Consider the following 10,018-nt stretch of genomic DNA (forward strand, 5'->3'; position numbering starts at 1 on the left):
TGAAACATGTACAGAGAATAAATGGGGTTCCTGACTCTCAGCACTCAGGAATAGAAACTAGGAATGGTGAGCCTAGCTCCTTCTTTTTCCTGAAAGATGCAGCCTTAAGTTGCACAAGAGGAGGCATCTACTTAAATCTGCAAGAACTTTTAGGAGGGGGCCATTCTGGACATTGTATAGGGATCTAGCTGCCTGAAGGCACACATTGCCTCAAGGAGAGAGTGGCTGATAGTTACTGTTGAAAATCATTGGTTTGGGAGTACCTATCTTGTCTGCTTAACATAGTTCAATTTGCCTCTGGAAAAGAACATGGTTATACTCATCAACTCATTCCTTCTTCTGATCAAGACAGTTACCCTCTTTACATCTCTGTGTGTCAGATATCACCATTCCTCCATCACTTCAGCTTGAATTTATTTATTATGTACTGATGAGGAGGCTTAGACTCAGAAATTCAAGCGATTTCTGAGTATTATATGACTGGTTAATGACAGAGCAAGGAGGCTCCAGTGGTGGAAAGGGTCCAAAGAGGTTTTGCTTGCAGAAGCTCTGACTTTGCAAAGTTGAATGATCTAACTTGAGGAGTCATGTTGCATTGGTATTTGTGTTTGGGCTTCCTGTCTCTGAATTTCCTGTTTACCTCAAACTGACATTGCACTAGCACTCTAAAGTTGCATAGTAGGCTTAATAAGTCTCCTGAATCTTAGCCCTACTACCGACTAGCTCTAGAGCCTTAGATGAAACACACACTCTCTCCAGATATTATTCTTCTCATTCAATGATTTACTGTGACTCTTTCAACCCTAACAGTGTGAGACGGATGATAGAGGACTTGCTTTTGATGCTGGGCTGGATGTAAATAAATAAAGCAAATCTCAGTCTTATTTATTTTCAGTGTAGACTGTGGTTTGGACAAGATTCATATGCCAAGCAGAAAATGTTGTAGACATTTCCAAAACATCTATGAGCATATTCTATTTTCTTGTGCAAAATCTTAAAAGTGTGACAGGGATAATGAGTGATGTGTCCAACAGGGGCCAATAATGATAAAGATTGGGAAACATAATGTACTAAAGATAGTATCTCCAGGAGTAACACACATACAGCATTCCTTTCCTGCATGAGTTCCTGCAGGTTGTCAGCAAACTGAGGGCAACATCTTTTCTCAGGACAAACTGAGATATTCAATTTTACCCCAGGGTGAGTATCAAATTATCTGGGGGTGTAAGGAATATACGATGGTAGAGATTTTATTTCTAATGAGCAGAGACTGGAAACACATTTGGAAGTAGATTGTGATGTTTCTTTTCCTACCTCAGTTTAGTGATCTCATTGGATTGAATTCTCTGTGGTTTGGCTTCAAATTCTTCATTCCAATTTCCCTCTTTCCAATTTGCTGCCCCATTTTATGGTCTATGTCTTTCCTTCCAAGTCCTTCCTTCCTTTTATCTTCTTGATTCCTCATCTTTTCTTCAACCTGTTGTTGCCTACTCCCTATGGTTCTTTCCTCTGGGAAGTCTTGCAAAGCACATTAGTGATGTGGCAACCGGTGGTAGAGGTGTACACACTGAAGAGAAACTAGCAAGCTTGCCCTTGCCAGTTTTCCCAAGACTTCCCATGTATCTCAGAGTAATTTGAAGAAAAACTTTATACAGAAGATAGAGAAACTTAGACATCAATAGAATAAGGGACTCAGTCTGGGTTAGATGACACAGGAAAACAAGGGAAGAATTTCAGGTAATCTGATTTTTACTGAAATTTTTAATCCAATGAGATGACTCCTTCAGGTAGGATGGGGGTCGGAAGACAATGGCCCTTGAGCTAAGTCCTGCCCATCATATGTTACTGCAATTAATTTTCTTTACATTTAATTTTTTGGACTTTGCCTTCTAAGATTTTTTCAATTTCATATTCACAGAAAAGTGGTAAAATAGTACAAAATAATGAAAGAAACACATACACATATTTCCCCCCAAACTGTTAAAAGGAAAAGTTACAAATATGTCAATTTTCACCTAAATTATTTGACTATTTCTTGTGGATTGATTCTTGAAGGACACAGGTAATTCACAAAACCCCAGTCTGTAAACTGGAGTAAATTTACATTTTTAGAACATCACATTTTCCAAAAAGAATCATAGATGTGTTAAAAGAAGTCCCCACAAAACCAAAAACTAATCAAAAAATGAAATCACTGTCATTATTTTCCTGATTGTACATAATTTAAGATTAAAATACATAGCACTACATTGAACATTACAAATCACTAGAAATAAAACAAAAATAAATCTGTAAATATGTGAAAGGAAAAGTGCAAATCAACCCTAAAGACAGTAGAAACAATAAAGAAAATAACAGCAGAAATTATTGAAATAGAAAACAGATACAAAAAAGAATGAAGACCACAAGTTGGTTTTATTAAAAAAGCTTTCAATTCAGTGGTTGTCTGGCAAGATTGGATTTAGATCAGTCAAAAATCACAAAAATCACAAAAACATAAATGACTCATATAAAGAATGAAAGGAACCATCACAAGATGAGACACTCTACATAGGAACAGTCTGTGCTCTCAAAAATATCAATGTCATAAATGTAAATAAAGACACAAAACTGTTCCAGATTAAAGGGAATCAAAGTTATGATGAGTAAGTGAAATGCATGATATTGGATGTTACTCATTTCGAACAATATTGTCAAAGCAATTTAGGAAATCTCAAGAAATATTGCAAACTACCTAAAATATACTTTTCTTTCAGTGTTAGCACCATTGGTACTTGGGTACACATATGGATACAGAGCATATACAATGTTTTATCAGAGTATGAGTACCCCCACTCATTTATGACATGTTTATGCCTGCTTCCACATTATCATGTCAGAACTCAGAAGTTAAGGTTGAGATCATATGAGCCACAAAGCATAAAATATTTATTCTTTTTCTCTTCATGAAAAATGTTTACTGACTTCAGGTGGTGACAAAAGTTGAATTTTATGGCCTTGATTTTTTTCTCAGAACTGATTCTAGAAATATAATACAAAGCCTAACTGAAGCTTCAGAGACCTCCAAGAAACTTGTATATTCAGAAGGATTTCCTTTTCATCATCTTCTACTCTGGGAGTGGTGTGTTATTGTTGCAGCCTCTTCTCCTTCTCAGCCCGGATAGAAACAGTAAGAGATCTTGAATGATTGCTGCCTTGCATATCTCTGAGATTTAATGTGCTAGTTTGTGCTCTCAGGAAAGAAGTCCAGAAAAGAAGCTGCCACTTTAGATTACAGAAGTGACAACACTTCAGTCTTTGTTTACTCAGAATGCAGGACACAGATCCCAGGCAGGACCAACTAATTTGGGATGCCCAGAGGAAGATGAAAATATTGGGCACTTACTCAAAAAAGCTATTGAGAATTTCAAGGTGACAACAGTAGACCATTAAACGAATTATAGGACCCATGAGCTTACAGATGTCTGTGCAAATACACAGCCTACTTGCCCAGTAATACTGGCCCAGATCCTAGGGCTTTGGAGCTCCAGGGAACACCAGAAGGCACCTATTCATTGATTGTGACAGTTGAATTTTGAAAACTAGCAATGCTATTATGCTTTTCAGCTGACTACCAAGAGTAAGAGTTTGCAGTCCTGGAGAGGGGCCCCACCAGGAGCACATGCTTCTCTGGCTTGGCGTGAGTTGCTGGATCGTGTGTTCTCTGGATCCAAATAGCGTGTCTGGATCCACAAACCTCTCAGCTCCAACCTGCTCGCCAGCTCTCTCTTGTACCTGGAAGTTATTTTTAGGTGACCTATGGTGGACAGGTCTGAGATGCAGTTTTCATGCCTGAGGATTGGTTTCAAAGGAAATGTTTCAAAGAATGTAATATAGTACAACAATACATATTAACAAGGGCACTCTGGTTTGCTTTTGTTGCCTTACCATTCAGAATTTCTATTTTTAGTCTTGTTTCTCCTTCTCCTTGACCTTTCCTAACTCAGTTTTCTCCAACTTCACAGCTCTTTCTCCTGCCAGTTCCTGAGCCCCCTCACTGCCACACAGATTTCCTTTCCGTCATTTGCTGCCAACCCTGCTGGTTCTCTACGATGAATGAGTTAGTGTTCTTGCCAGCTTCTTTTCTGTCTTTTCCAAATTCCTTTCCACTTTTACTCATTTGCTCTGAGCAGATTCTCCTAATGTTTAGATCTTGAATTGAGCATTGACTTTCTCCTTTTGTCTACCCAAAGTGATTACACTGCAAATCATTCTTAATCTTGGCTCCTGGATCTCCTATTTAATTATTTCCTTACCCTCGTAGTCAGCCTTCCTTCTACATCAGATTGTTAAAGCATCAAAAGTAAGCAACCATACAGTCTGAATGCCTTAGTGCCTTCATCTTTTGTTTTAGAACCACATTCTAGTTGTGTTAATCTCCCATCATCTTAAAATCTACTTAGTTTATCTGTCCAACTCCTCTGCACTGCTGAGAAGAAAATCATTCACCACACCTCCTTTGCTCCTAGAGTGACAAGAATTACTGAGAACACATATTTGTAGTGAATCTTAAAGCACTTTGCATTAAGAATAAACAATAGAATGCAACTTAGATCTTTACTCAATTCACTAAGAAAATGATAGAATGGAGCTCATGCACGATGCAGAGCCACACTAGCTATATCTCCCCTGCCCGTAGTGTCTTTCCCATGCCTGGAGAAAGCTCCTGGACATTCATTCTGCTTTCCCACAATAACCCTCTCTCCACTCTTCACCATGGGAATTTACTCTCAGCCTTACATTTATTCTTTTACTGGTCAATTTCTCCTCCATGCATTGCTCTAACATACCTGAACAACTTAATATTTCATTATGACCTTGCATCCCTAAGAAACTTCCTTTGCCTCTTGTAAGTTCTCTATTGCTGTGAAATAGCACTACCCCTTTTTGTGACTGCATGGCTGGCTCCTCTGTTGGCTTCAGCCAGGCTACTCATGCATCTGTATTTGGCCAGAGGTTCCCCTTAGTGTCTGGGCTGTTGCTACCATTGTTGAATAGTCAAGGGAGCAGAAGAGGCAAAAATGTAGGTGAAATTTCTTTAAAGAAATGATATGAAATTTTTTCTTCATCATTTCTTCTCCTGTTCTGTTCCCAGACTACAAAGTATTTTTTACAAATATATGAAAATGCACCTGCTGTCTTCACTATCTATTCTAACAGTTTAACCAAAGATGGGTTCTTTCTATCCCTGTAACTCTTAGTTTGAAATATTCATAGGAGACATGTATTGAACATGTATAACACTTTTTAAATAGATTAAAATCCCATTGCCTTATTCTGTCATATGTAATATCTCTAAAAATGATGCTCATAACCTTTTATATTGAAAGTAATTACTAAGTATTTGATGAACAAATTCAAAGAAGAATAGCAATTGACTAATGGAACTCAAAGCAATACAAATAATCCAAATTTCTCCTCTGGTACTTATTAATTCTCATCTCCTGCTAAGTTTGGGTTTAGTTTGCTCTTGTTTTTCTAAGTCCTTGAGATGCATCATTGCATTGTTTATTTGAGAACTTTTTTTTTAATGTTATGCACTTGCTGCTATAAACTTCCCTCTTAATGCTGCTTTTGCTGTGTCACACAGATTTTTGATATATTCTGTTTTCATTTTCATTTGTTTAAAGAATTTTTTAAATTTCCACTTAAATTACTTCAATTGCCCATTGGTCATTCAGGATCATGTTGTTCAATTTCTATTTATTAGAAAATTTTTTATTGTTCTCGTTAACTTCTAGTTTTATTCCTTTGTGGCCTGAAATTATACATAGCATAATTACAGTTTTTAAAAATTTACTGACAATGTGATACATCACAAAGACACATGAAAAAATGTTCAGGATCACTAGCCATCAGGGAAATGCAAATCAAAACCATAATGAGGTTTCACCTCACCCCAGTTAGAATGGCTCTCATACAGTACTCAGTTAGTACTTTACACTTTGTGTTTCTGTGTGGGTGCAAACTGTTGAAATATTTACTTAATATACACTAAATTGATCTTGTGTATATAAAGATAATTGAAAATGAATCTTGATGTGAATGGAATGGGAGAGGGAGTAGGAGATGGGAGGGTTGTGGTGGGAGGGAAGTTATGGGGGGAAAAGCCACTGTAATCCGAAAGTTGTACTTTGGAAATTTATATTTATTAAATAAAAGTTAAAAAAAGAAATCAACAAACAACAAATACTGGCAAGGATGTGGGAAAAATGGTACCCCAATCCACTGCTGGTGTGAATGTAAACTGGTAAAGCCATTATGGAAGTCAGTTTGGAGATACCTCAGAAAACTGAATATAGACCTACCTCCTGCGAATTTACCCAAAGGAAATGAAATCAGCAAATAAAAGAGTTATCTGCACTCCCATGTTTATTTCATCTCAATTCACAATAGCTAAGACAAAGAATCAACCCAAATGCCTGTCAACTGAAGACTGGATAAAGAAATTATCAGATATGTACTCTATGGAATATGACACAGTGGTAAAAACAAATGAAATACAGTCATTTGCAACAAAATGGATGAATCTGGAATACATCATACTTAGTGAAATAAGCCAGTCATTCAAATACCACATGTTCTCCCTGATCTGTAATAACTAATGGACACCTAAAAACCAATCTGTAAAAGTGAAATTGACACTTGAGAAGCACTGACTTGAATAGTCCTGTGTTGACTGTCGAGGAACAGTTTTTTCCTTAATGGAGAATGGGACTTGGAATGAGAAAGGGAAAAGGGGTGGGGGTTGGGAGGGCAGGTATGATTGGAAGAATCATTATATTCCTAAAGTTGTACTTATGAAATTTGTACTCATTAAATAAAAGGTTACTTCAGGAAAATAATTTACTGAGAGAAGGCTCAAGATGCCTGTTAGAGACTCCAGTTCACACCAGTGTCCTCTCAGAAGTAAGAGCTAGAAGTTGCTACCATGATGACAGGCTATTTGACCCTGATCCCCAGAAAGTACTACAAGGTGTCATAGACATGAAAAATGCTGTAATTGGAAACAAGCAGAGAGTCAACCTCATTGTTTTAGGAGCTGTTCCAAGACTGTTAAACTTGCTTCAGCAAGAAACCGTAAGCACAGAGCTGAAAAGAGAATGTGCAGTGGTAGTAGGAAGCTTTGCAACGTGTACTGAAAGCAACGCCAAATCTCTACTGGGCTGCTATATTATCCTTGCCTTACTGTAAGGACTACTGTCCCCTGACCTGAACTTCATTGACGTTTTGATGCCCATGTCTACCTACTATCTTCATCAGTCCCCTTTCTCTAGAGGAGCTATTGTATAATGATGCCACAGTGATACTGCACCTCATGGCACTGCTTAGGCCTCCTTATATCCAGGAGTATATCTATCAGATCCTCTCACACTGCTGTAAAGGGGCAGATAATCAATTTTATTTCACCATGATGCAGTTCATAATATTGCTCACTTATTAACTTCACTATCATGCAAGGTTCAAATGCAAGCACTGATGTACTTCTCCAATTTAGCTGTTGAAAACCCCCGGATATTGATGACCCTTGTGAATGTTTTGGTTGATGAATTATTGCTATAAATTTTTGTGAAGATATTACAGAGGAATAAGCCTATTGAGATACAATCCACGTTAACAGACTTTTTTTTTTTTTTTTTTTGACAGGCAGAGTGGACAGTGAGAGAGAGAGACAGAGAGAAAGGTCTTCCTTTGCTGTTGGTTCACCCTCCAATGGCCACCACGGCTGGCGCTTCGCGCTGATCCGAATCCAGGAGCCAGGTGCTTCTCCTGGTCTCCCATGGGGTGCAGGGCCCAAGCACTTGGGCCATCCTCCACTGCACTCCCGGGCCACAGCAGAGAGCTGGCCTGGAAGAGGGGCAACCGGGACAGGATCCGGCGCCCTGACCGGGACTAGAACCCGGTGTGCCGGCACCGCAAGGTGGAGGATTAGCCTAGTGAGCCGCGGTGCTGGCCCTGTTAACAGACTTTTTAACTACATGGGTAGAGCTGGAGCAATTTGGACAGATGACACTCTATTGCATTAAATACATTGCCTTGTTTGGTTCAAATGTGCAATAAGGATAGAGAAGCAGAGGAGAAAGTTGAAGGAGCAGAAACTCTCATCAATTGAGCCGGATGTTGAGCTACAATCACTGGCGTAACCGATCAGCTCATTGCCGTGGTTGCTGATTATTTCAAGTATTCCAGTTCAGGGAATGCCATCAGTGATTTTAAAAAGCTTGATTGTGACTTAAACCATGCTCACGAACTCCACCAGGGTGCATTCAAACTGTATGCTTCTCTTGGAGTACATGATGAAGATACCAAGAAGATCATTGTGACTGGCCTGAGTCTAGTGTCAAGGTGCGGTCAGCTGCTATCAGATGTCTGCATGGTCTATCCAGATCTGTGTAGCAACTTTGAAACAGTTTCTAGGGTCATGCTTTTGGAAAACTTTAATGAAGGTTTTTACAAAATGTACCTGGTGAAATCCTTTCAGTAGCACCTTTTGTGCTATGTAATTTTCTTGATTTATCTTTTCCAAGCGAACAGCCAGTTTTAGAATCGGGAGTCATAGAGCTACTTTCTGGATTAACTCAAAGTGAAAATCCTGCTTTACGAGTGAATGAAATTGGGGCCTTAATGAATACAGCATTTAAGGCTGAACAAAAAATAAAAGCAGACATTTTACAAAGCTTGAGTACCGACCAGCTATTCCAGTTATTATTAGATTCAGATTTGAATGTGCTGATGAGGACTTTGGGACTTCTTAGAAATCTCCTCTCTATTTTTCCTTATATAGATAAAATAATGAGTACTCATGAAAGCATATTATGCAAGCTATCACCCTTGTCTGGAAGGGAGCACAACATTGAGGTCAAAGAGCAAACATTGTGCATCCTAGCCAACATAGCAGATAGCACAATAGCAAAAGAACTTATTATGACCAATGGAAACATCCTGCAGATGATGAACTACTACATGGGTCATTCACATGTCAAGCTGCAGCTTGCTCCCATGTTTTGTATAACAAACTTCACAGGGAATGAAGAAGAAGGTTCATAATAATCCCAGGATAAATTATGAGACTTGGGAATCATAGATATTCTACAAAAACTGAATCAGCCACCAAATTCAAACTTTTGTGACAAGGCAAAGATGGCATTGCAGCAGTACCTGGCATGATGGGAGCATCCCTGGGCACCTGCAAGCATCCCACACCCTTGTTTAAAGAAAGTACAGGAAATAGCCTTAGTTGATCCCTTCTAATTGCACAAATCACCTTGCATCCCGAGGAGCTATTTTGCAAAAGCAATTTCGTTGGCTTAGATCTCAAATTCATCGCAAGAACATTTTTTGAGGTAGTAATTTCCTGAGAGGACTTTTTTTTTCTGAGCTACTTGGACTCTTTATTAGAACAAGCAGTTATTTTCCTTTGGAGCTACAATTTTTTGCCTATGCTGTAGCCACTTTGTGAGTGAAAATAAAAGGGTCTGTGTGGACACACAGATGTGTGTGTGTGTGTGTATCATAATGAATGGGTATGTGTGAGTGATACCTCAGAATTTTCTTTCCTTCTTTTGGGTGAAAAAATCTTATTTTTACAGATTTTCCTAGGTTTAAACATTGCTTGATATATAAAAAAATTACTGAATTATAAGCAATTTGAATAAAATGTTATTTTTAAGATTTATTTATTTATTTGAAAGACAGAGTTACAGAGAGAGGTAGAGACAGAGAAAAGTCTTTCTTTTTTTCTCTTTTTTTAAAAACTTTTATTTAATAAATTTAAATTTCCAAAGTGCAATTTTTGGATTATAGCGGCTTTCTCCCCCCCATAACCTCCCTCCCACCAGCAACCATCCCATCTTCCACTCCCTCTCCCATCCCATTCATATCAAAATTCACTTTCAATTATCTTTATACACAGAAGAAGATCAATTTAGTATATACTAAGTAAAAATTTCAACAGTTTGTACCCACACAGATACACAAT

At 38.2% G+C, this 10,018-nt stretch overlaps 1 pseudogene; it reads left to right on the forward strand.

Annotated features, from left to right (window-relative positions):
• Positions 1-6,912: 6,912 nt before the first annotated feature.
• Positions 6,913-9,207, forward strand: LOC100339164 (armadillo repeat-containing protein 8-like; annotated as a pseudogene).
• Positions 9,208-10,018: the final 811 nt, after the last annotated feature.

Source organism: Oryctolagus cuniculus, chromosome 4 (genome assembly GCF_051225735.1).
Source record: "Oryctolagus cuniculus isolate XC-2025 breed Fujian yellow rabbit chromosome 4, ASM5122573v1, whole genome shotgun sequence".
Lineage (NCBI taxonomy): Eukaryota > Metazoa > Chordata > Mammalia > Lagomorpha > Leporidae > Oryctolagus > Oryctolagus cuniculus.